The sequence below is a fragment of the Pseudophryne corroboree genome, chromosome 3, assembly GCF_028390025.1.
Source record: "Pseudophryne corroboree isolate aPseCor3 chromosome 3, aPseCor3.hap2, whole genome shotgun sequence".
In the NCBI taxonomy this organism is placed as follows: Eukaryota; Metazoa; Chordata; class Amphibia; order Anura; family Myobatrachidae; genus Pseudophryne; species Pseudophryne corroboree.
Window position 1 is genome coordinate 411,096,572 of NC_086446.1, and position 24,373 is coordinate 411,120,944.

The following is a 24,373-nucleotide window of genomic DNA, read 5'->3' on the forward strand; positions in this document are numbered from 1 at the left end:
CTAGGATCTGCCATGCACCATTCAGTACCTAGGATCTGCCATGCACCATTCAGTACCTAGGATCTGCCATGCACCATTCAGTACCTAGGATCTGCCATGCACCATTCAGTACCTAGGATCTGCCATGCACCATTCAGTACCTAGGATCTGCCATGCACCATTCAGTACCTAGGATCTGCCATGCACTATTCAGTACCTAGGATCTGCCATGCACTATGCAGTACCTAGGATCTGCCATGCACTGCTCAGTACCTAGGATCTGCCATGCACTACTCAGTACCTAGGATCTGCCATGCACTACTCAGTACCTAGGATCTGCCATGCACTACTCAGTACCTAGGATCTGCAATGCACCATTCAGTACCTAGGATCTGCCATGCACTATTCAGTACCTAGGATCTGCCATGCACTATGCAGTACCTAGGATCTGCCATGCACTGCTCAGTACCTAGGATCTGCCATGCACCATTCAGTACCTAGGATCTGCCATGCACCATTCAGTACCTAGGATCTGCCATGCACCATTCAGTACCTAGGATCTGCCATGCACCATTCAGTACCTAGGATCTGCCATGCACTATTCAGTACCTAGGATCTGCCATGCACTGCTCAGTACCTAGGATCTGCCATGCACTACTCAGTACCTAGGATCTGCCATGCACTACTCAGTACCTAGGATCTGCCATGCACCATTCAGTACCTAGGATCTGCCATGCACTACTCAGTACCTAGGATCTGCCATGCACTGCTCAGTACCTAGGATCTGCCATGCACTACTCAGTACCTAGGATCTGCCATGCACTACTCAGTACCTAGGATCTGCCATGCACCATTCAGTACCTAGGATCTGCCATGCACTACTCAGTACCTAGGATCTGCCATGCACTACTCAGTACCTAGGATCTGCCATGCACTATTCAGTACCTAGGATCTGCCATGCACTACTCAGTACCTAGGATCTGCCATGCACCATTCAGTACCTAGGATCTGCCATGCACTATTCAGTACCTAGGATCTGCCATGCACTATTCAGTACCTAGGATCTGCCATGCACTATTCAGTACCTAGGATCTGCCATGCACTGCTCAGTACCTAGGATCTGCCATGCACCATTCAGTACCTAGGATCTGCCATGCACTATTCAGTACCTAGGATCTGCCATGCACTGCTCAGTACCTAGGATCTGCCATGCACTGCTCAGTACCTAGGATCTGCCATGCACTGCTCAGTACCTAGGATCTGCCATGCACTACTCAGTACCTAGGATCTGCCATGCACCATTCAGTACCTAGGATCTGCCATGCACTATTCAGTACCTAGGATCTGCCATGCACTGCTCAGTACCTAGGATCTGCCATGCACTACTCAGTACCTAGGATCTGCCATGCACTGCTCAGTACCTAGGATCTGCCATGCACCATTCAGTACCTAGGATCTGCCATGCACTATTCAGTACCTAGGATCTGCCATGCACTGCTCAGTACCTAGGATCTGCCATGCACTGCTCAGTACCTAGGATCTGCCATGCACTGCTCAGTACCTAGGATCTGCCATGCACTACTCAGTACCTAGGATCTGCCATGCACCATTCAGTACCTAGGATCTGCCATGCACTATTCAGTACCTAGGATCTGCCATGCACTGCTCAGTACCTAGGATCTGCCATGCACTACTCAGTACCTAGGATCTGCCATGCACTGCTCAGTACCTAGGATCTGCCATGCACCATTCAGTACCTAGGATCTGCCATGCACTGCTCAGTACCTAGGATCTGCCATGCACTGCTCAGTACCTAGGATCTGCCATGCACCATTCAGTACCTAGGATCTGCCATGCACTATTCAGTACCTAGGATCTGCCATGCACTGCTCAGTACCTAGGATCTGCCATGCACTGCTCAGTACCTAGGATCTGCCATGCACCATTCAGTACCTAGGATCTGCCATGCACTATTCAGTACCTAGGATCTGCCATGCACTGCTCAGTACCTAGGATCTGCCATGCACTACTCAGTACCTAGGATCTGCCATGCACCATTCAGTACCTAGGATCTGCCATGCACTACTCAGTACCTAGGATCTGCCATGCACTACTCAGTACCTAGGATCTGCCATGCACCATTCAGTACCTAGGATCTGCCATGCACTATTCAGTACCTAGGATCTGCCATGCACTGCTCAGTACCTAGGATCTGCCATGCACTGCTCAGTACCTAGGATCTGCCATGCACTACTCAGTACCTAGGATCTGCCATGCACCATTCAGTACCTAGGATCTGCCATGCACTACTCAGTACCTAGGATCTGCCATGCACCATTCAGTACCTAGGATCTGCCATGCACTATTCAGTACCTAGGATCTGCCATGCACTGCTCAGTACCTAGGATCTGCCATGCACTGCTCAGTACCTAGGATCTGCCATGCACTACTCAGTACCTAGGATCTGCCATGCACCATTCAGTACCTAGGATCTGCCATGCACTACTCAGTACCTAGGATCTGCCATGCGCTATTCAGTACCTAGGATCTGCCATGCACTATTCAGTACCTAGGATCTGCCATGCACTATGCAGTACCTAGGATCTGCCATGCACTATTCAGTACCTAGGATCTGCCATGCACTATCCAGTACCTAGGATCTGCCATGCACTACTCAGTACCTAGGATCTGCCATGCACTGCTCAGTACCTAGGATCTGCCATGCACTGCTCAGTACCTAGGATCTGCCATGCACTATTCAGTACCTAGGATCTGCCATGCACTGCTCAGTACCTAGGATCTGCCATGCACTATTCAGTACCTAGGATCTGCCATGCACTATTCAGTACCTAGGATCTGCCATGCACTATGCAGTACCTAGGATCTGCCATGCACTATTCAGTACCTAGGATCTGCCATGCACTACTCAGTACCTAGGATCTGCCATGCACTACTCAGTACCTAGGATCTGCCATGCACTACTCAGTACCTAGGATCTGCCATGCACTATTCAGTACCTAGGATCTGCCATGCACTATTCAGTACCTAGGATCTGCCATGCACTACTCAGTACCTAGGATCTGCCATGCACTACTCAGTACCTAGGATCTGCCATGCACTATTCAGTACCTAGGATCTGCCATGCACTATTCAGTACCTAGGATCTGCCATGCACTATGCAGTACCTAGGATCTGCCATGCACTCTTCAGTACCTAGGATCTGCCATGCACTATCCAGTACCTAGGATCTGCCATGCACTACTCAGTACCTAGGATCTGCCATGCACTGCTCAGTACCTAGGATCTGCCATGCACTATTCAGTACCTAGGATCTGCCATGCACTACTCAGTACCTAGGATCTGCCATGCACTGCTCAGTACCTAGGATCTGCCATGCACTGCTCAGTACCTAGGATCTGCCATGCACCATTCAGTACCTAGGATCTGCCATGCACTATTCAGTACCTAGGATCTGCCATGCACTGCTCAGTACCTAGGATCTGCCATGCACTGCTCAGTACCTAGGATCTGCCATGCACCATTCAGTACCTAGGATCTGCCATGCACTATTCAGTACCTAGGATCTGCCATGCACTACTCAGTACCTAGGATCTGCCATGCACCATTCAGTAACTAGGATCTGCCATGCACTATTCAGTACCTAGGATCTGCCATGCACTATTCAGTACCTAGGATCTGCCATGCACTATTCAGTACCTAGGATCTGCCATGCACTGCTCAGTACCTAGGATCTGCCATGCACCATTCAGTACCTAGGATCTGCCATGCACTGCTCAGTACCTAGGATCTGCCATGCACTGCTCAGTACCTAGGATCTGCCATGCACTGCTCAGTACCTAGGATCTGCCATGCACTGCTCAGTACCTAGGATCTGCCATGCACTACTCAGTACCTAGGATCTGCCATGCACCATTCAGTACCTAGGATCTGCCATGCACTATTCAGTACCTAGGATCTGCCATGCACTGCTCAGTACCTAGGATCTGCCATGCACTACTCAGTACCTAGGATCTGCCATGCACTGCTCAGTACCTAGGATCTGCCATGCACCATTCAGTACCTAGGATCTGCCATGCACTGCTCAGTACCTAGGATCTGCCATGCACTGCTCAGTACCTAGGATCTGCCATGCACCATTCAGTACCTAGGATCTGCCATGCACTATTCAGTACCTAGGATCTGCCATGCACTGCTCAGTACCTAGGATCTGCCATGCACCATTCAGTACCTAGGATCTGCCATGCACTATTCAGTACCTAGGATCTGCCATGCACTGCTCAGTACCTAGGATCTGCCATGCACTACTCAGTACCTAGGATCTGCCATGCACCATTCAGTACGTAGGATCTGCCATGCATTACTCAGTACCTAGGATCTGCCATGCACTACTCAGTACCTAGGATCTGCCATGCACCATTCAGTACCTAGGATCTGCCATGCACTATTCAGTACCTAGGATCTGCCATGCACTGCTCAGTACCTAGGATCTGCCATGCACTGCTCAGTACCTAGGATCTGCCATGCACTACTCAGTACCTAGGATCTGCCATGCACCATTCAGTACCTAGGATCTGCCATGCACTACTCAGTACCTAGGATCTGCCATGCACCATTCAGTACCTAGGATCTGCCATGCACTATTCAGTACCTAGGATCTGCCATGCACTGCTCAGTACCTAGGATCTGCCATGCACTGCTCAGTACCTAGGATCTGCCATGCACTACTCAGTACCTAGGATCTGCCATGCACCATTCAGTACCTAGGATCTGCCATGCACTACTCAGTACCTAGGATCTGCCATGCACTACTCAGTACCTAGTATCTGCCATGCACTATTCAGTACCTAGGATCTGCCATGCACTATTCAGTACCTAGGATCTGCCATGCACTATGCAGTACCTAGGATCTGCCATGCACTATTCAGTACCTAGGATCTGCCATGCACTATCCAGTACCTAGGATCTGCCATGCACTACTCAGTACCTAGGATCTGCCATGCACTGCTCAGTACCTAGGATCTGCCATGCACTGCTCAGTACCTAGGATCTGTCATGTACTATTCAGTACCTAGGATCTGCCATGCACTGCTCAGTACCTAGGATCTGCCATGCACTATTCAGTACCTAGGATCTGCCATGCACTACTCAGTACCTAGGATCTGCCATGCACTGCTCAGTACCTAGGATCTGCCATGCACTGCTCAGTACCTAGGATCTGTCATGCACTATTCAGTACCTAGGATCTGCCATGCACTGCTCAGTACCTAGGATCTGCCATGCACTATTCAGTACCTAGGATCTGCCATGCACTGCTCAGTACCTAGGATCTGCCATGCACCATTCAGCACCTAGGATCTGCCATGCACTATTCAGTACACACAGCATCATGCAGTAGATGAATCGTTTGCTCCTGCACAATCTCTCTAAAACAGCAATATTGGATTCATTAACACAATATTACATTTGGTTAAATAACACTTTGCTCTAACTATAACTTTTTTAATTATACCATAACTATATATATATATATATATATATATATATATATGGATTAACTATATGGATTAACTGACTATTCGCAAATACAATCTCACAAGGATTCTACAAATCTGTATCTGCAAGATTTTACAGACTATTCAGTAATAAAAAGAATTTCCAAAGTCCTATGTACTGTATAATGGTGTTCAAAGTAAATTCTGGAATAAATAAAGGACCATTTAAATAACTAAAATGTCCTGAACATTTTGGGGGATCATGGCAATCCAAGCTGCAGTTGGGTCTCTGTGTGTGCCCGGATGGGGCTCTTGCTGAATAACTGTATGATGCAGGCTGTCATGAATATTAATAGTAGAATGTCTATCACATCAATTAGTTGTAATAAGGATGTTTCTCTCACCAAATTCAAGATCTGAAGAAGCTTTTCTACCGGAAGATAGGGACAACATACATTAGAACACTGCAACTGGCTGTGTCACTACAAGTCCCGGACTCTCTTAACTGCAGCTAGACTTTCTGGATTTTCTATAGCCTCATTCTGTTTTTGGTGCTCTCATCCCTCCTGTATAGACTAGGAGGGTCATTTACTAAGGGTTAATTTTCTGTTCCATTCTATTTTAAGGTGATTTAGTGGTGATTTTGACAATCGGGTTTAGGCAAAACCGACTTCAAAATCCCCTCAAAATCACCAGAAATTCAACTTCAGTCGATTTGAAAATAGAACCTCAATCACCATTTTCAATTGAACCATCAGAAACAGCTTTGCTTGATTTTAAATCATGTGGAATCGTCTGAAACCTCCATATGATGGAAAAAACATGGGAGAAGCATGTGGGGCACTCTGTGCAAATCATGGCATTTAAAGGCACAGCGATGATTTAAAAAAATTGTGGATATGCAAATTAGCACATGAATTCAGGTGTTTGTGCATGTGAGATGTTTTGGCAAATAAGGATGCTTTGTTTAGTGAAATCTATTTTGAGTAATTTTTTTATTAGCTTTTGAGTTGATTTTGAGCGATTTTTGACTCAATTTGTGTGTGAATTCACCAGATTTAGAACTTCAAATAGAAATCACATTATCCTGCGATTTTAAATAGAACTCAAAATCGACTTTTAGTAAATGAGCTCCATCAGATGAGTCTGCACATGGGCAACCTTCTCTCTAGAAGCTCCACTGCACATACATGCAGAGGTGTCTACTTATACGAGATGCTTCCTGCTGCATTAACACATGTAAGCGTCGCTACTGTGTTTAAGTAAGCAGCATCAACGCTGTTTCCAACCAGTGACGTGCGGTGAGGTGAGGCAGAGCCCTTCCTGTCATATTAATGTATAAGCCCGAGTTTCGACTATAGAAAGTATATCAAAAATACAAAGAATATATCAGAAATACAGGTTGAGTATCCCTTATCCAAAATGCTTGGGACCAGAAGTTTTTTGGATATCGGATTTTTCCGTATTTTGGAATAATTGCATATCATAATGAGATATCATGGCGATGGGACCTAAGTCTTAGCACAGAATGCATTTATGTTTCATATACACTTTATACACGCAGCCTGAAGGTAATTTTAGCAAATATTTTTAATAACTTTTTGCTTTAAACAAAGTGTGTAAACATTCACACAATTCATTTATTTCATATACACCTTATACACACAGCCTGAAGGTCATGTAATACAATATTTTTAATTACTTTGTGTATTAAACAAAGTTTGTGTACATTGAGCCATCAGAAAACAAAGGTTTCACTATCTCACTCTCACTCAAAAAATTCTGTATTTCGGAATATTCCGTATTTCGGAATATATGGATATGGGATACTCAACCTGTATCTTCTTTGCATTATTCTAATCATTTTTATAGTCAAAAAGTAAAAAGTTTATGGCAGGTGAGGCGCCTACCTTATCCGCTCATCTTTGACAAAGACTTACCAAATTTCCAGCTGTGTATACTGCTACACTTGTCTATAATGCCCACATGGACCCTTGGGCTCATATATTGTGTGTAAATCTGGCTCTGGTACTAGCCAGTGCCTCCTGAGCCATTTACCTCACGCCACTTCCCTGTTTACAATTACATCTGAATCACCCTCTAAATAAGGATGACTTTTATAAGTGACATTTTTAATTTGGCACAAGATGCAGGAGATAACGCTTTTAATATCCCCCAGCTGGGAAAAATCTTATTTTTTGTGCACTGTTTCAATTACTGCCTGATTATCACCAGACAGTAACTACCAATATGGCACATGGTTTGAATCAGGATACGCCCCATTTCTATAGAGGGTGTTCCCATGTGTTTGCAGGCCAGAATGGGGGAGATAGAGAACGATGGCTGTTATTCAGGTTTGTTAGCAAACCACAAAAGCACACTAATGGCCAAAACCATGTTGCACTGCAGGTGGGGCAGATGTAACATGTGCAGAGAGACATAGCAGTAAAATGAGCCTCCTATCAGAAATCTTATTAGAATGGGTCAGTAGAGTTATGTAATCAAAGATGTTGTTCCCAGCTACAGCATCCAGTCAAGTTTCATATATCAATAGGTACGGTAGAAGTGGTCCACTGTTCCATTGCATTTCTACCTAGTGGTTTTTATTAAGGCAATTAGGGGCATGAGTTCACCCTGTCTATTTATGGGGAAAATTGACTTATCATGATTTTCCTGAGTGCAGAATTACACATTAGCATTATTATCCATTAACACATTTTTGATAATATACAATACCCTATACATATACAATATATTCCTACCCAATTTCAAAACGTTATCATTGTAACAGAAAAAAAAACACATGATACCGGTACTAGACGTGTCATCGTCTGTAACTTCTGATTTTATCTATTCCAAATTCCAGTTGGATTTGTCTCTAAAGTATTCCATGTTGGAATATTCTTAAGGTCTTTAATATAAAATCTCTCTGATTGATATTCTTGTTGCAAATGTGGGAAGTAGTATCACCTGAAACTGGAGGATGTGCTTTTTCCAGGATGGAAGTTCTGCAGCCACCATTTTCCTTAAGAGCATGAGAAAGGCAAATTACTTCTATAGCAATACATATCACTCTACCCAAAAAAAGATCCAGTTGGGAACCAATCTAAACCCTAATTAGCAGATCATGTTAATACATTTTAGAAGTAATCAATACATTTATATAAATATAAAAGCATCTGTCCATCAACATATACATTTAAATCCTATATAAAAATCTATATAAAAATAATATCAAAATCAATAAACTAAGAATAAATATGAGTGATTGCATATAATTAATATGAGTGATTTACTGCATGCATATAAAAAGGTTGATAAATGCAGAAACTATGTTTATAAAAATTAAAGTACAAAATTATATACATCTATTACAGTCAATTCAGAAACTCCTTCAATTGAAAGTCTTTGTTGAGGCCATTTGGAATAAGTGTTTTAATTTAGTAGATCAGTTGCACTTCTGATTTAGCTAATTCTTTTGCAAAATCATTTGTTGCTCAATTATTGCTAACTAATGTAAAGAAAGGGCAAATGTATCCAGCCTTTTTTTGTATATTCCTAAGGTGCTCAACAAATTTTATTTTTAGAGTTCTGGAAATTCTTTCAATGTAATGTTTTCCGCAGATGCACTCTATAGTGTATATTACTGTTTTAATTACTTATTGTAAACTCATCAATAGTAGTTTATTTTGAATCCAATAATACATATATCCGTTTGTTTTCACACTAAAATTTTACACATAATGCAGAAATTACATCAATAAAAAAAAATTAATGTGTACTTTACTTAGGTGAGGGAGATAAGGTGGTATGATAAGGTATCATTAAGTTATCCTTCAGATTTTGAGCCATCCAGTAAATAATTGTTAGTTTCTCCGAAATTAATTAACCCTATATCTGATTATTTTATTAAATTGGCCAATGTTTTTGACTACTCTTTCAATTTGTTTATACTGTGAATTATAATCTGTTCTAAATGCTATCTCAAATTTGTTCTTGCATTCACCTTTTTTTTTCTCTCTTAGGGCCAGCAATGTATCTTTAGTCATTAAACTAATGTTATCTAAAATCTTTTTGCGACCTTTGACTCTTTATGAACCCTCATGGTTCTGGCTTGGTCAGAGAATACAGAATATTCTGTGCAATTCTTCTCAGCCTTTAGGAATTGAATTAAACCAATAAATATTGCAGCAACTACTTGCTTGTAAATAAGTCCTGGAGTCACTAGGTTTCAAATAATTGCATGTGTGAATATGGCCCTACTTAAAATAAATATTTAAAGCCAGAGAGCTCTTTAAAACTTCACTAATATAAAACATAAGTTTAATATTAAAATTGTTCTGTCTTAAAAATTTGCAAAAACTATTTATTGTTTCACCTCTCAAATAAAAACATTATCGCTGATGAATCTCGACCAGGACACTAAATTTGTCTCAAAAGGATTATTATTCCAAATGTAACATGATTATTACATGCCCATGAATATGTTGGCATAATTTGGGATGAACTATGTGTCCATTGCTGTTCTGACTTTTTGCAGATAAAAATCATTAAAATGTAAACATGTATTGGAAAGAATAAAAGGTATACCATGCTTTACAAATTTTAAAAAAAGGTATATCTTTCTTTCTTCACAATAATTATTTTGCTTTTGAGACTGATTTTATCTGCAAAATGTTGGAACAGCAATGGGCCATGGGTTTTTCCCAAGTAATGCCACCACAGAATGTCCCGTTTAGTCAGATGCAATTATACAGCTTTTCAGCTCAACATTTAAGGGGCGATGTATCAAGCTTGGAGAATGATAAAGTGGAGAAGTGGGCCATAGCATAGCAACCAATGACCTTCTAAATGTCATAGGCTGTGCTAGACAAATGACAGAAGCAAATTGGCCTCTTTGGGTAAATTCTCCACCTTATTTCTCTGCAAGAGGCATATTCAATTAGCAGCAGGGTTTACATTGCAGTTAACTGATTATGTCACAAGGGGAAGGTTATTCAATTAATTAACCTTTCCCTTGCACAGTAATCACTGGGTTAATGCATATTATCCTATTTATTCTGCGTAAAATGCAGTAATAATAGGTTTCCAAGGGAGTTAAAATGCAGAATCTGCATTTTAATATGCAGATTTTTGTGCAAGGAAAAATCCTGCCTATGATAATTAGCACACAGAATTCCCCCACACCTAATTGAATCAAGCAGCACTGTCAATTAGGTGCAGGTAAACCAAGAGGCTAACAGAATATACCCCCAAGGCTTGATACATCTTCCCCTTAAATTGTGAGATTGATGGGCATGTTCTGAAAAATTGCAATTGAAGTTTTCTGAAAATTGCTTGAGGGGAAATGGCTATACATCCTTCTGCAAAGTTAAAAACTGCAGTTTTTGCATTACTCCTCAATACTAGTCAAAACTTACCTTTAAGGGGCATATTTAACAACGAGTGATATTCTTATTATCACTCGTTATGAATGACAAATGATGCTCTAACCAATCAGCTCCTGTCATTTTTCAAACACATGACAGGAGCTGAACACATGACAGTTAGGAACTGACTGGTTGAAGCAATAAATAAAATGTGTAACACCTTATCTGCCCCTTGTTCTCAATTCCCTCAAATGCTCCATAAACTCATAAACTTTGTCAAAACTCTAGACACACAAGAGTAAATTTAGATGCATGATATCAAAAAAAGATAATTTTGCACTACACTATGAAGTGTGAGCTAATACTGTATATTTTGTATATGAATATTGTATTATAATTAGAGATGTGCACCGGAAATTTTTCGGGTTTTGTGTTTTGGTTTTGGATTCGGTTCCACGGCCATGTGTTGGATTCGAACGCGTTTTGGCAAAACCTCCCTGAAAATTTTTTGTCGGATTCGGGTGTGTTTTGGATTCGGGTGTTTTTTTTTACAAAAACAGCTTAAAACATAGAATTTGGGGGTAATTTTGATCCCATAGTATTATTAACCTCAATAACCACAATTTCCACTCATGTCCAGTCTATTCTGAACACCTCATACCTCACAATATTATTTTTAGTCCTAAAATTTGCACCAAGGTCGCTGGATGACTAAGCTAAGCGACCCAAGTGGCCGGCACAAACACCTGGCCCATCTAGGAGTGGCACTCCAGTGTCAGACAGGAAGGCACTTAAAAAAATTAGCCCCAAACATCACATGATGCAAAGATAAATAAAAAAAAAAGAGGTGCAAGATGGAATTGTCCTTGGGCCCACCCAGCCACCCTTATGTTGTATAAACAGGACATGCACACTTTAACAAACCCATCATTTCAGCAACAGGGTCTGCCACATGACTGTGGCTGAAATGACTGGTTGGTTTGGGCCCCCACCAAAAAAGAAGCAATCAATCTCTCCTTGCACAAACTGGCTCTACAGAGGCAATATGTCCACCTTCTCCTCATCCTCCGATTCATCACCCTTTTCACTGTGTACATCCCCCTCCTCACAGAGTATTAATTCGTCCCCACTGGAATCCACCATCTCAGGTCCCTGTGTACTTTCTGGAGGCAATTGCTGGTGAATGTCTCCACGGAGGAATTGATTATAATTCATTTTGATGAACATCATCTCTCCACATTTTGTGGAAGTAACCTCGTACGCCGATCGCTGACAAGGTTACCGGCTGCAGTAAACACTCTTTCAGAGTACACACTGGAGGGGGGGCAACTTAGGTAAAATAAAGCCAGTTTGTGCAAGGGCCTCCAAATTGCCTCTTGACTGCCTGACGTGCCTACTTGGATGCTGTCACTCATATAATCCTCCACCATTCTCTCAATGGTGACAGAATCATATGCAGTGACAGCAGACGACATGTCAGTAATCGTTGGCAGGTCCTTCAGTCCGGACCAGATGTCAGCACTTGCTCCTGACTGCCCTGCATCACCGCCAGTGGGTGGTTTTGGAAATCTGATCCTTTTCCTGGCAGCTCCAGTGGTGGGAGAAAATTAAGGAGGAGCTGTTGGCGGGTCACGTTCCACTTGACTTGACAAGTGTCTCACCAGCAGGTCTTTGAACATCTGCAGACTTGTGTCTGCCGGAGAGAGAGATACAACGTAGGCTTTAAACCTAGGATCGAGCGCGGTGGCCAAAATGTAGTGCTCTGATTTCAACAGATTGACCACCCGTGAATCCTGGTTAAGCGAATTAAGGGCTCCATCCACAAGTCCCACATGCCTAGCAGAATCGCTACGTTTTAGCTCCTCCTTCAATCTCTCCAGCTGCTTCTGCAAAAGCCTGATGAGGGGAATGACCTGACTCAGGCTGGCAGTGTCTGAACTGACTTCACGTGTGGCAAGTTCAAAGGGTTGCAGAACCTTGCACAACGTTGAAATCATTCTCCACTGCGCTTGAGTCAGGTGCATTCCCCCTCCTTTGCCTATATCGTAGTCAGATGTATAGGCTTGAATGGCCTTTTGCTGCTCCTTCATCCTCTGAAGCATATAGAGGGTTGAATTCCACCTCGTTACCGCCTCTTGCTTCAGCTGATGGCGGGGCAGGTTCAGGAGTGTTTGCTGCTGCTCCAGTCTTTGGCACGCGGTGGCTGAATGCCGAAAGTGGCCCGCAATTCTTCGGGCCACCGATAGCATCTCTTGTACGCCCCTGTAATTTTTTAAATAATTCTGCACCACCAAATTCAATGTATGTGCAAAACATGGGACGTGCTGGAATTTGCCCAATTGTAATGCACGCACAATATTAGTGGCTTTGTCCGATGTCACAAATCCCCAGGAGAGTCCAATTGGGGTAAGCCAATCTGCGATGATGTTCCTCAGTTTCCGTAAGAGGTTGTCAGCTGTGTGCCTCTTATGGAAAGCGGTGATACAAAGCGTAGCCTGCCTAGGAACGAGTTGGTGTTTGCGAGATGCTGCTACTGGTGCCGCCGTTGCTGTTCTTGCTGCCGGAGGCAATACATCTACCCAGTGGGCTGTCACTGTCATATAGTGCTGAGTCTGCCCTGCTCCACTTGTCCACATGTCCGTGGTTAAGTGGACACTGGGTACAACTGCATTTTTTAGGACACTGGTTAGTCTTTTTCTGATGTCTGTGTACATTCTCGGTATCGCCTGCCTAGAGAAGTGGAATCTAGATGGTATTTGGTACCGGGGACACAGTACCTCAAGAAATTCTCTAATTGCCTGTGAACTAACGGCGGATACCGGACGCACGTCTAACACCAACACAGCTGACAAGGCCTGAGTTATCTGCTTTGCAACAGGATGACTGCTGTGATATTTCATCTTCCTCGCAAAGGACGGTTGGACAGTCAATTGCTTACTGGAAGTAGTACAAGTGGTCTTCCAACTTCCCCTCTGGGATGACAATCGACTCCCAGCAGCAACAACAGAAGCGCCAGCAGCAGTAGGCGTTACACTCAAGGATCCATCAGAGGAATCCCATTCAGGAGAGGACTCGTCAGACTTGCCAGTGACATGGCCTGCAGGACTATTGGCGTTTCTGTCTAAGGGGGAAATTGACATTGAGGGAGTTGGTGGTGTGGTTTGCAGGAGCTTGGGTACAAGAGGAAGAAGGGATTTAGTTGTCAGTGGACTGCTTCCGCTGTCACCCAAAGTTTTTGAACCTGTCAATGACTTCTGATGAATGCGCTCCAGGTGACATTTAAGGGAGGATGTTCCTAGGTGGTTAACGTCCTTACCCCTACTTATTACAGCGTGACAAAGGCTACACACGGCTTGACACCTGTTGTCCGCATTTCTGTTAAAATAATTCCACACCGAAGAGGTGATTTTTTTTTGCAATTTGACCAGGCATGTCAATGGCCATATTCATCCCACGGACAACAGGTGTCTCCCCGGGTGCCTGACTTAAACAAACCACCTCACCATCCGATTCCTCCTTGTCAATTTCCTTCTCAGCGCCAGCAACACCCATATCCTCATCCTGATGTACTTCAACAGTGACATCTTCAATTTCAATATCAGGAACTGGACTGCGGGTGCTCCTTCCAGCACTTGCAGGGGGCATGCAAATGGTGGAAGGCGCAAGCTCTTCTCGTCCAGTGTTGGGAAGGTCAGGCATCGCAACCGACACAATTGGACTCTCCTTGGGGATTTGTGATTTAGAAGAACGCACAGTTCTTTGCTGTGCTTTGCCAGCTTAAGTCTTTTCATTTTTCTAGCGAGAGGATGAGTGCTTCCATCCTCATGTGAATCTGAACCACTAGCCATGAACATAGGCCAGGGCCTCAGCCGTTCCTTGCCACTCCGTGTCGTAAATGGCATATTGGCAAGTTTACGCTTCTCCTCAGACGCTTTTAATTTTGATTTTTGGGTCATCTTACTGAACTTTTGTTTTTGGGATTTTACATGCTCTTTACTATGACATTGGGCATCGACCTTGGCAGATGAAGTTGATGGCATTTCATCGTCTCGGCCATCACTAGTGGCAGCAGCTTCAGCACGAGGTGGAAGTGGATCTTGATCTTTCCCTATTTTACCCTCCACATTTTTGTTCTCCATCTTTTAATGTGTGGAATTATATGCCAGTAATATATCAATAGCAATGGCCTACTGTACCGTACTGCTATATATATATATATATAAATATATATATATATATATATATATACTGGTGGTCAGCAAAATTCTGCACTGTCCTCCTACTATATACTGCGCACAACTACAATGCAGCACAGATATGGATAGTATACTTGACGACACAGAGGTAGAGCAATGGACTACTGTACCGTACTGCTATATATATATATATATATATAGCTTCGGATCGGCACTCACCCTTCCTTAGGTTTAATGCCCCGGTGCCTTCTGGTAACAATGATGTATCCAACGGTTCCTAGCAAGCAGCGGCACTCAAGGACTGACTCAAGAGCAGTATAAGGTGAACAGTGTTTAATCCATATCACAAGACAAATAAATCCATCCAACGTTTCGGGGCGCGAGCACCCCTTTTTCAAGGACAACAAGTGAGAAGTGAAGGAGTGAGAAAAATAATTACCTTTATGTGAGATGAAATCCCGCCTGCGGGAAGTGCGGCAATCAATCAGGGGAAGACGCTACCACGCTTCCCTGTGTGCACTGGAGTGACATCATCAACCTGTGCCGGTCACATGGTCCGACGTCGCGACGTGGAACATCCGTGTTCCCCTGGCAACCACTTACACCGGCGCTGACCTCCCGGGCAGCTATTCCTGTAACCAAGGCAACCCAGAGTATTGCGGGTAATCCAGTCGCGGCGGCACCAGTGTCGGCACTGCGAACATGTAAAAATAGTGAAGTGACTTTGAAATTTAAAATCAATGTGCAAGGCAGCATAAGTTAATAATAAATTATGTGGACAAACCATTAAATACTTCAGGTGTATGTTATCCTCACAAAACATGCAGACCTGGAGACACAACTGCTCTATACACGAACACTATACATATATTTATATATTATGCAGCAACCTGGTAACCCACAGATGGTGTCTGTAACTAACAGACTGCCCCCTGTAGTGCCAACCTGCTCTGCAAATCATTTTATGTAAGACATAATACTACTAAATGTAAATGATATAGATAATGTGCATTACTATAAATGGCAACATAAAGCAACTTTTCAGAACACACTCCATTGCATTTTATCATTTAGTCCTTTTGGCTTGATGGTGGACAAATGATACATCCATCTGGCCTCCATTCTTAACAAGTCCCCAGCTCTGTCACCACCCCTTAAGCTCTTTGTGCAGTGATCAATAATCTGGAACCTCAGATCCCCCATGGTGTGACCATGTTCAGCATAGTGGCGGGCTACTGGTTGTTCCGACGTTTTGCCCGCTAGTGCAGATTTAACAGCTGATCTATGTAGTGCAAGACGTTCGCGGGCACTGCGAATGGTCTTGCCCACATATTGTAAATTACAGGGGCACGTAATCAGATATATCACAAAAGTGCTCGTGCAGGTGAGTACATGTCTGATGCTGTATGATCTACCAGTTACACAAGAAGTGAACATGGGCCCAGCGGTCATGAACCTACATGTTTCGCACCCCAAACATTTATAGCATCCTGAGGGTCTGGATAAAAAAGTGGTAGACGTAGGGTTCCCAAACCCTGTGATATCTGTGTGCACAATTTGATCTTTAAAATAATTATTTTTCTCACTCCTTCACTTCTCACTTGTTGTCCTTGAAAAAGGGGTGCTCGTGCCCCGAAACGTTGGATGGATTTATTTGTCTTGTGATATGGATTAAACACTGTTCACCTTATACTGCTCTTGAGTCAGTCCTTGAGTGCCGCTGCTTGCTAGGAACCGTTGGATACATAATTGTTACCAGAAGGCACCGGGGCATTAAACCTAAGGAAGGGTGAGTGCCGATCCGAAGCTATATATGTACGGGACTTTGAGGTTATTACCGCATCGACCATAAGGGACAAGGCACCCCCCACTGTTCTATTGCTGAATTTATATTTCTTTGATGACTAAGACTAATACCACATAATGACCCTTCATGGAAGGATGAAAGTGTGAAGGCAATCACAGCACGGACCCCTGCACTCTCCTAAGCACCTATTTCACCTGCACATGTTTTGCACAGCAGCACTAAGCACTTTCAGCCTGGATACTGCTAAGCACTGACACTTTTCTTAAGCAGCACTTTAGTCTCAGGACATTAGCACTCGTGACTTTGTGCATATCCGTTTCAACTCAGTGTTCCTTTTTTTGATCTATATTATGGCGCATGAACACACCCCGGGATACGGGGGTTTACCGACTAATTTAACGGACACTTACAGCTTTACTGATGCGGATGCAGACAGATTGAGATTTACAGAAGATCTAACTGAAGCAGATGACCAGTTAAGCATGGAGGATATTTTTCATCAGTTAGTTAAACTGAAGAGGCGTGAACTGGATTTTCTAATGCACGGCATCTCTTTGTCAAACTATCATAGGGATAAGATGGTACCGCGGGGCTTTCGCATCCGCAATGTACCTACTATAGGACGGTTTAACTCTGAGTTCTGTAGCCGTTGGATAGGCATTTTGAACAAATGTAGTATGGATTTAATGTTGTTGGTTGTGGAGGAGGCCGGCCGGGAACTTAAGGTTACCCGTGAAAAGATTATGCAGTTGGAAACAACTCACAAGGACGCATTAAAAATGGACTCCAACCAAAACATGATCCAAAAACTACAATTGCAAGTCAATAAGTACAAAGCTGAGCTTATAAAATTTAAACGGGGGAAACAATTAACCGTCAAAGAAGATTACGAAACCAACAGGGTCTATCGCTGGCTCTCTGGTGGTGATCCAGGCAACCACAGGCCCTACAACTTTAGGTCCAAACACAGTTGGCGCAAACGTCGCGAAGATCGCCATAATGATCTTATAACTTCAAACAGTGACAGCGAGTTTGCCATGGGCGATTCAGAAGGGCCACCTGATACCTCAAGTGTCCCTTTAGGGACCTCCCCTGCCACCGCGGCAGGCACAAGAGCAAGAGGACGCCCACCCGCAGGGGCCAGCAAAACACAAGGATCCAAAAATGCTTCTACAACAACGAAAAAGAAAGCCTAATTTACAACCTGTCGGACCGACAGCTCAGTGATGTGGAAATCAAATTACTCAACAATGGTTTATCCTTTGTGCCGACCAACAAATTTGACGAACTAGGATGGCAAATCGAACTACATAAGTTCGCTCGCAAGCTTCGGCTACAAGAATTTTTCCAACAACATACTTCTTCATCTAGTCCGGATCCCCATCAAGCATACATCAGTTCCATGCGTAAATCTCAGTTTGACCCTGCGTCGACGAACGCATCTATTAAGTCGTTCATCAGACTGATAGATGACTCAGTAATTAGATACACAGCCACACCACCTGTGGCACACTACAACTTATCCAGATCCGAGTTTAGAGCAATGAAACAACTGGGTTCCTGTAGGGACATAGTCATCCGCCCCGCTGATAAAGGGGGCGGGATTGTCATAATGAATTTGGCAGACTATAAGTGACTTTGATGGGAGACCGTCTGTTATTGATGCTTGTTGTGAAGATTTCAAATTTTTCTTTGCCGCCAGTCCATAACATGAAGACGTCATCTATATATCTGGAATAGTGTAAGATGTACTTTGTGAATTCGCCACTGTTAAAAAACATTAGTTGTTCTTCCATCAACATAAATACGTTGGCAAATGAAGGGATACATTGCTCCCCATGGAGCAGCCGCTTAGTTGGCGGTAGAATTTCCCGTCAAATAAAAAATAATTGCGGGTCAGTGTTAGTTCTAATAGTTGGAGAAATAAACTGTGGTCCAAACTTTTCATGTTTGATTGGACCAAAAAAGACTTCATTGCAATTAACCCCTGATCGTGCGGGATGCTCGTATAGAGACTACAAATGTCTACAGTACAGATGATGGTCCCTGTGGGTACCATGCCCACTGTTTTTAGCTGATTCAGGAAGCTGGTGGTATCTTTGATGTAATTTTGTTGTTGACTAATGAGTGGCTGAAGGATGCTATCCAGAAAGATGAATATGGGCTGGTAAAGTGCGTTGTGCACGGAGATTATGGGCCTGCCAGGCGGACTGTCCATGTTCTTATGGATTTTGGGGACTAAGAATAATAGCGGCACTACAGGAAACTCTTGTTTAAGGGCACTGCATAATTTGCTAGACATAAATCCTGATGCACAAGCTGCATCAAGTATGTCATCAACTTCTGCCTTGTATTGTTTGGTCGGATCTGTAGTCAGAGCTTAATATACATTCGTATCCGCCAGCTGTCGATATGTCTCACTTTTATAGTCAGTCAGATTCATTATGACTATTCCGCCCCCTTTGTCAGCGGGGCGGATTACGATGTCTCTATAGGTTCCCATTTTCTTTAACGCTTTAAATTCAGATCGTGACATGTTGTAATGGTTATTTTGGTCAGCATTTGTGTATTTCGTTATTGACTCATCCAGCAATCGAGTGAAGGTCTTTATAGATGAATTGGACGAAGTCGGGTCGAATTTGGAGTTCCGTACGGAATTAATGAAACTTTGATGTGGTTCAGGTGTAGCAGTAGATGTGTGTTCCTGAAAGAACTCTTGTAAGCGGAGTTTACGGGTAAACTTGTTTAGCTCGGTTTGCCAGGTTAATTCGTCAAACCTGCTTGTAGGAACAAATGACAGGCCGTGATTAAGAACTTGAATTTCTAGCTTAGTGAGTACACGATCTGAAAGTCAACAACCAAATTACATCAAAGATACCACCAGCTTCCTGAATCAGCTAAAAACAGTGGGCATGGTACCCACAGGGACCATCATCTGTACTGTAGACATTTGTAGTCTCTATACGAGCATCCCGCACGATCAGGAGTTAATTGCAATGAAGTCTTTTTTGGTCCAATCAAACATGAAAAGTTTGGACCACAGTTTATTTCTCCAACTATTAGAACTAACACTGACTCGCAATTATTTTTTATTTGACGGGAAATTCTACCGCCAACTAAGCGGCTGCTCCATGGGGAGCAATGTATCCCCTTCATTTGCCAACGTATTTATGTTGATGGAAGAACAACTAATGTTTTTTAATAGTGGCGAATTCACAAAGTACATCTTACACTATTCCAGATATATAGATGACGTCTTCATGTTATGGACTGGCGGCAAAGAAAAATTTGAAATCTTCACAACAAGCATCAATAACAGACGGTCTCCCATCAAAGTCACAGCTCAATGTGACCCCAGCAGGCTAAATTATTTGGACGTGAACGTTACCATTAGAGATGGAGCAATACACACCGAGGTGTACCACAAGCCCACGGACAAAAATACCCTTTTGCGCTATAACAGCCATCATCCTATAGCCCTCAAAAGGGGGCTACCCAAGTCGCAATACATCAGGGCAGCCAGAATTACAAGTGACCCTGACAAACTCAAAGGGGCTTTGATGGATGTAACCGAACGGTTCAAGAACAGAGGCTACAAGAGTGGGTCACTACAGAAATATGAGCAACAAGTAACAGCTATGAACAGAGATGACCTCTTGAAACCCAAAATCAAGAGTGACCAGGCAATCATACCCTTTGTCTCACGGTACAACACCTCCAGTCCAGTGGTTCCTCGAGCCTCAATGCGCTGTGGCCCATAGTGGCGACAGATAAAAATCTTACCACGTTACAGAAGAAGAGGCCCATTGTGTCACACCAAGGGCAGAAGCATCAAAGATTTCGTGGTCCACTCTGATATTACAGGTTTCGACTCCTTACCAGTTGCCAACTTCTTAACAAAACCAGCAGGCTGCTACAAATGCCTACGCAGTGATTCATGCAAACATATGATCACCGGCCCGACGTTCACCTCCAGCTCGACAGGTAGAATATATAACATCAAGCATGTGCTCACATGCACAACGGCATATATTGTCTATTTAATCACCTGTCCATGCAAGTATCAATACGTGGGCAAGACCATACGCAATGCCAGGGAATGCTTTGCGTTACATAGATCTGCGCTAAAGGCGGCACTATTACTGAAGAGATCTGAACAACCTGCTGCCAGACATTATGTAGAAAAACAACATTCCTTGAAGGATCTACAGTTTCAAATCATTGACCACATACCCAACAATCTGAGAGGTGGCGACAGGGCTGGTACTCTGCTCAAACGTGAGGCCAGTTGGATGTTCAAGTTGGACACCGTGAGACCGAAGGGCCTCAACGACAGAATACAATGGAGTGTATTCTAATTCGTATTTCATTGGCCAACGGGGCCAAACGGAATGTGGACTATAGCTAGTGCCACATAATTGGACGTGGTGATAGTTTACTTACATAAGTCCCAGTTCATCAATAACGGTAGCTCTCAGACAATCTAGTCACATGCAGTATCTTTGTCTCTTATTTGGTTGTTTTAGCAATGTTATCACTGCCATCACCTTAGGATGTGTATCTGCGGGTACACTGTATAAGCATTTGCCTGTTCTATCACATGGTGCCAGATTCGACATCATTAACATGTTTTCATATAACATTTATTGCCACTCCAAGACCGTTGCATGCAGGCAGCTTTAATTATACGACTTAGTCTCAGACTTATAGATCCTTCTTAAACATTTACAACTGCACATGTTGGTTTTACACCTGTCACTTTTAATTCGCAGCCCGGTTCCTTCACCTCCGCGATCGGGAGACCACGGAAGTCCCAGGCATCCATGACAACATCAGCTTGTTAGGCTGCCATGGCAATGTCGGCATCCAACGATGCGCAGGATGATCATGTGACCGAGGCGCACACACGTCACACTATCTGGGACGTAAGCTTCACGTTCCCCCGGACACTGCTGTTCTTCCCGCCCGCGGGTCTTATTCACCATAAAGGTAACACTTTGTTTTTGTTCTTATTCACTCTGTATTTGGCTCACCTTGACAAAGGGGCTTGCGTGCCCCGAAACATTGGATCACCCAGCCTTTACTATGGATTAAAAAGCACCAGCACTTTACCTGTTTCCAGCCGTGTCAGTCTCTGAGTGCCGCTGATTGTATCACAGTGTCTATTTATATATATATATATATATATATATATAGGTGGTCAGCAAAATTCTACACTGTCCTCCTACTATATACTGCGCACAATTACAATGCAGCACAGATATGGATAGTATACTTGACGACACAGAGGTATAGCAATGGACTACTGTACCGTACTGCTATTTATATATATATATATATATATATACTGGTGGTCAGGAAAATTCTGTACTGTCCTCCTACTATATACTGCGCACAACTACAATGCAGCACAGATATGGATAGTATACTTGACGACACAGAGGTAGAGCAATGGACTACTGTACCGTACTGCTATATATATATATATATACATATATATATATATACTGGTGGTCAGCAAAATTCTGCACTGTCCTCCTACTTTATACTGCGCACAACTACAATGCAGCACATATATGGATAGTATACTTGATGACACAGAGGTAGAGCAATGGACTACTGTACCATACTGTTATATATATATATATATATATATATATATAAAACTAAAGATCCCTGCACTCTCACACAGCTCAGCCAACTACTGGGGTGCCAATCAGAGTCCGACCCACACAGAGGTGGGACCCATAGTACAATACAGGATGAACCACAAAGTGGAACAGATAGCACTCACCAGATTTCAAATCAAAGATTCAGCAAAAAGAATATTTAATGTAAATGGTAATCTCACAGTTCAAAGGTAATGTCCATATCTATCCGACGTTTCGGTCCAAACCAGGACCTTTGTCAAGGATTCACAGCTTTGTCAAAACAGTCAGCATCACAGCAAAAGTCAATATAATAGGTAACTGGAGTCTGGAGATGTTGCCTCACCGGCCCCTGTTAAATAGCCAGCATAATAGGCATGTTTGGCGCCTAATTCCACCCCCACTAACGTAGGAAGTGGGGTGGAACGCATTGGTGGAACGCAGACATCACTTCCGCCATTGCCGGAAGTGTGCTGGGTCCGCACTGTTGGAGGGAGTCATCGGGCGCCCCGTGCTGCACAATCAGGAAGTGGGCTGTGTGTTGGAACGCAAACGTCACTTCTGTTTTCACCGGAAGTGCGTTGAGCCCAACTAGTGTCGAGTGAACCAACGCGTTTCGTCCCATCTGGACTTCATCAAGTCCCCTTGATGAAGTCCAGATGGGACGAAACGCATTGGGTTCTGCCTTGATCTAACCTTACTCATTGAAAGTTAAGCTATACTCCTCTTTTTTTAGTTTTTGAACGCTATTTTTTCTTTTATCCATTTACCTTTTATGCTGAATGTTGCTCCCTTTTTTACGCTCTCCTGCCTGTTATAATGAGTCTTAGATGTCTATATTAGTTTTTATACTTTTACACCCAGTATTGTTTTAGTGTTTTCTATGTGCAATAAATTGTGTATACCTTTTATATAAATTACCCAGCTTTGGTATTGTTTGACACCATTGGTCGCTATTTATTACCTCACCTTCCGTCCACAAATTTGTCTCCCTTAGGTACTAATACCAGTACCTCTATATACCTGAGGTAAAAAGCTGACGCCCTGTTAGACCATAGGGAGTGTCTATAGGCGGGTTTATTTGAATTTTTTCTGCACTGTTCCCATACTAGTGTTCACAATAGAGATACTGCATCTGTGGCGCTGGTAGCTTTCCCGGTACACATATATATATATATATATATATATATATATATACTGGTGGTCAGCAAAATTCTGCACTGTCCTCCTACTATATACTGCGCACAACTACAATGCAGCACAGCCATGGATAGTATACTTGACGACACAGAGGTAGAGCAATGGACTACTGTACCATACTGCTATATATATATATATATATACTGGTGGTCAGCAAAATTCTGCACTGTCCTCCTACTATATACTGCGCACAACTACAATGTTGCACAGATATGGATAGTATACTTGACGACACAGAGGTAGAGCAATGGACTACTGTACCGTACTGCTATATATATACTGGTGGTCAGCAAAATTCTCCACTGTCCTCCTACTATATACTGCGCACAACTACAATGCAGCACAGATATGGAGCGTTTTCAGGCAGAGAACGTAGATATTTGCAGCACACTGAGCACAGATATTTGCAGCACACTGAGCACAGATATTTGCAGCACAATGAACACAGAAACTGAGAGAATGCAGCCACGTCCTCTCGCTATCATCTCCAATGCACGAGTGAAAATGGCGGCGACGCGCGACTCTTTATATGCAATACGAATCTCGCGAGAATATGACAGCGGGATGATGACGTTCGGGCGCGTTCATATTAACCGAGCAAGGAGGGAAGATCCGAGGCTGGCTCGGACCCGTGTAAACCATGTGAAGTTCGGGGGGGTTC

The 24,373-nt window shown here is 43.3% G+C and overlaps 1 long non-coding RNA gene across 1 annotated transcript in view; it reads right to left on the minus strand.

Moving 5' to 3' along the window:
- Positions 1-8,319: 8,319 nt before the first annotated feature.
- The window catches only part of LOC135055768 (uncharacterized), a 35,759-nt gene continuing 19,705 nt past the window's right edge, over positions 8,320-24,373 (minus strand). The window contains exon 2 of the long non-coding RNA XR_010243807.1: positions 8,320-8,517. This is a non-coding gene — a long non-coding RNA (uncharacterized LOC135055768). The remainder of the gene's footprint in view (positions 8,518-24,373) is intronic.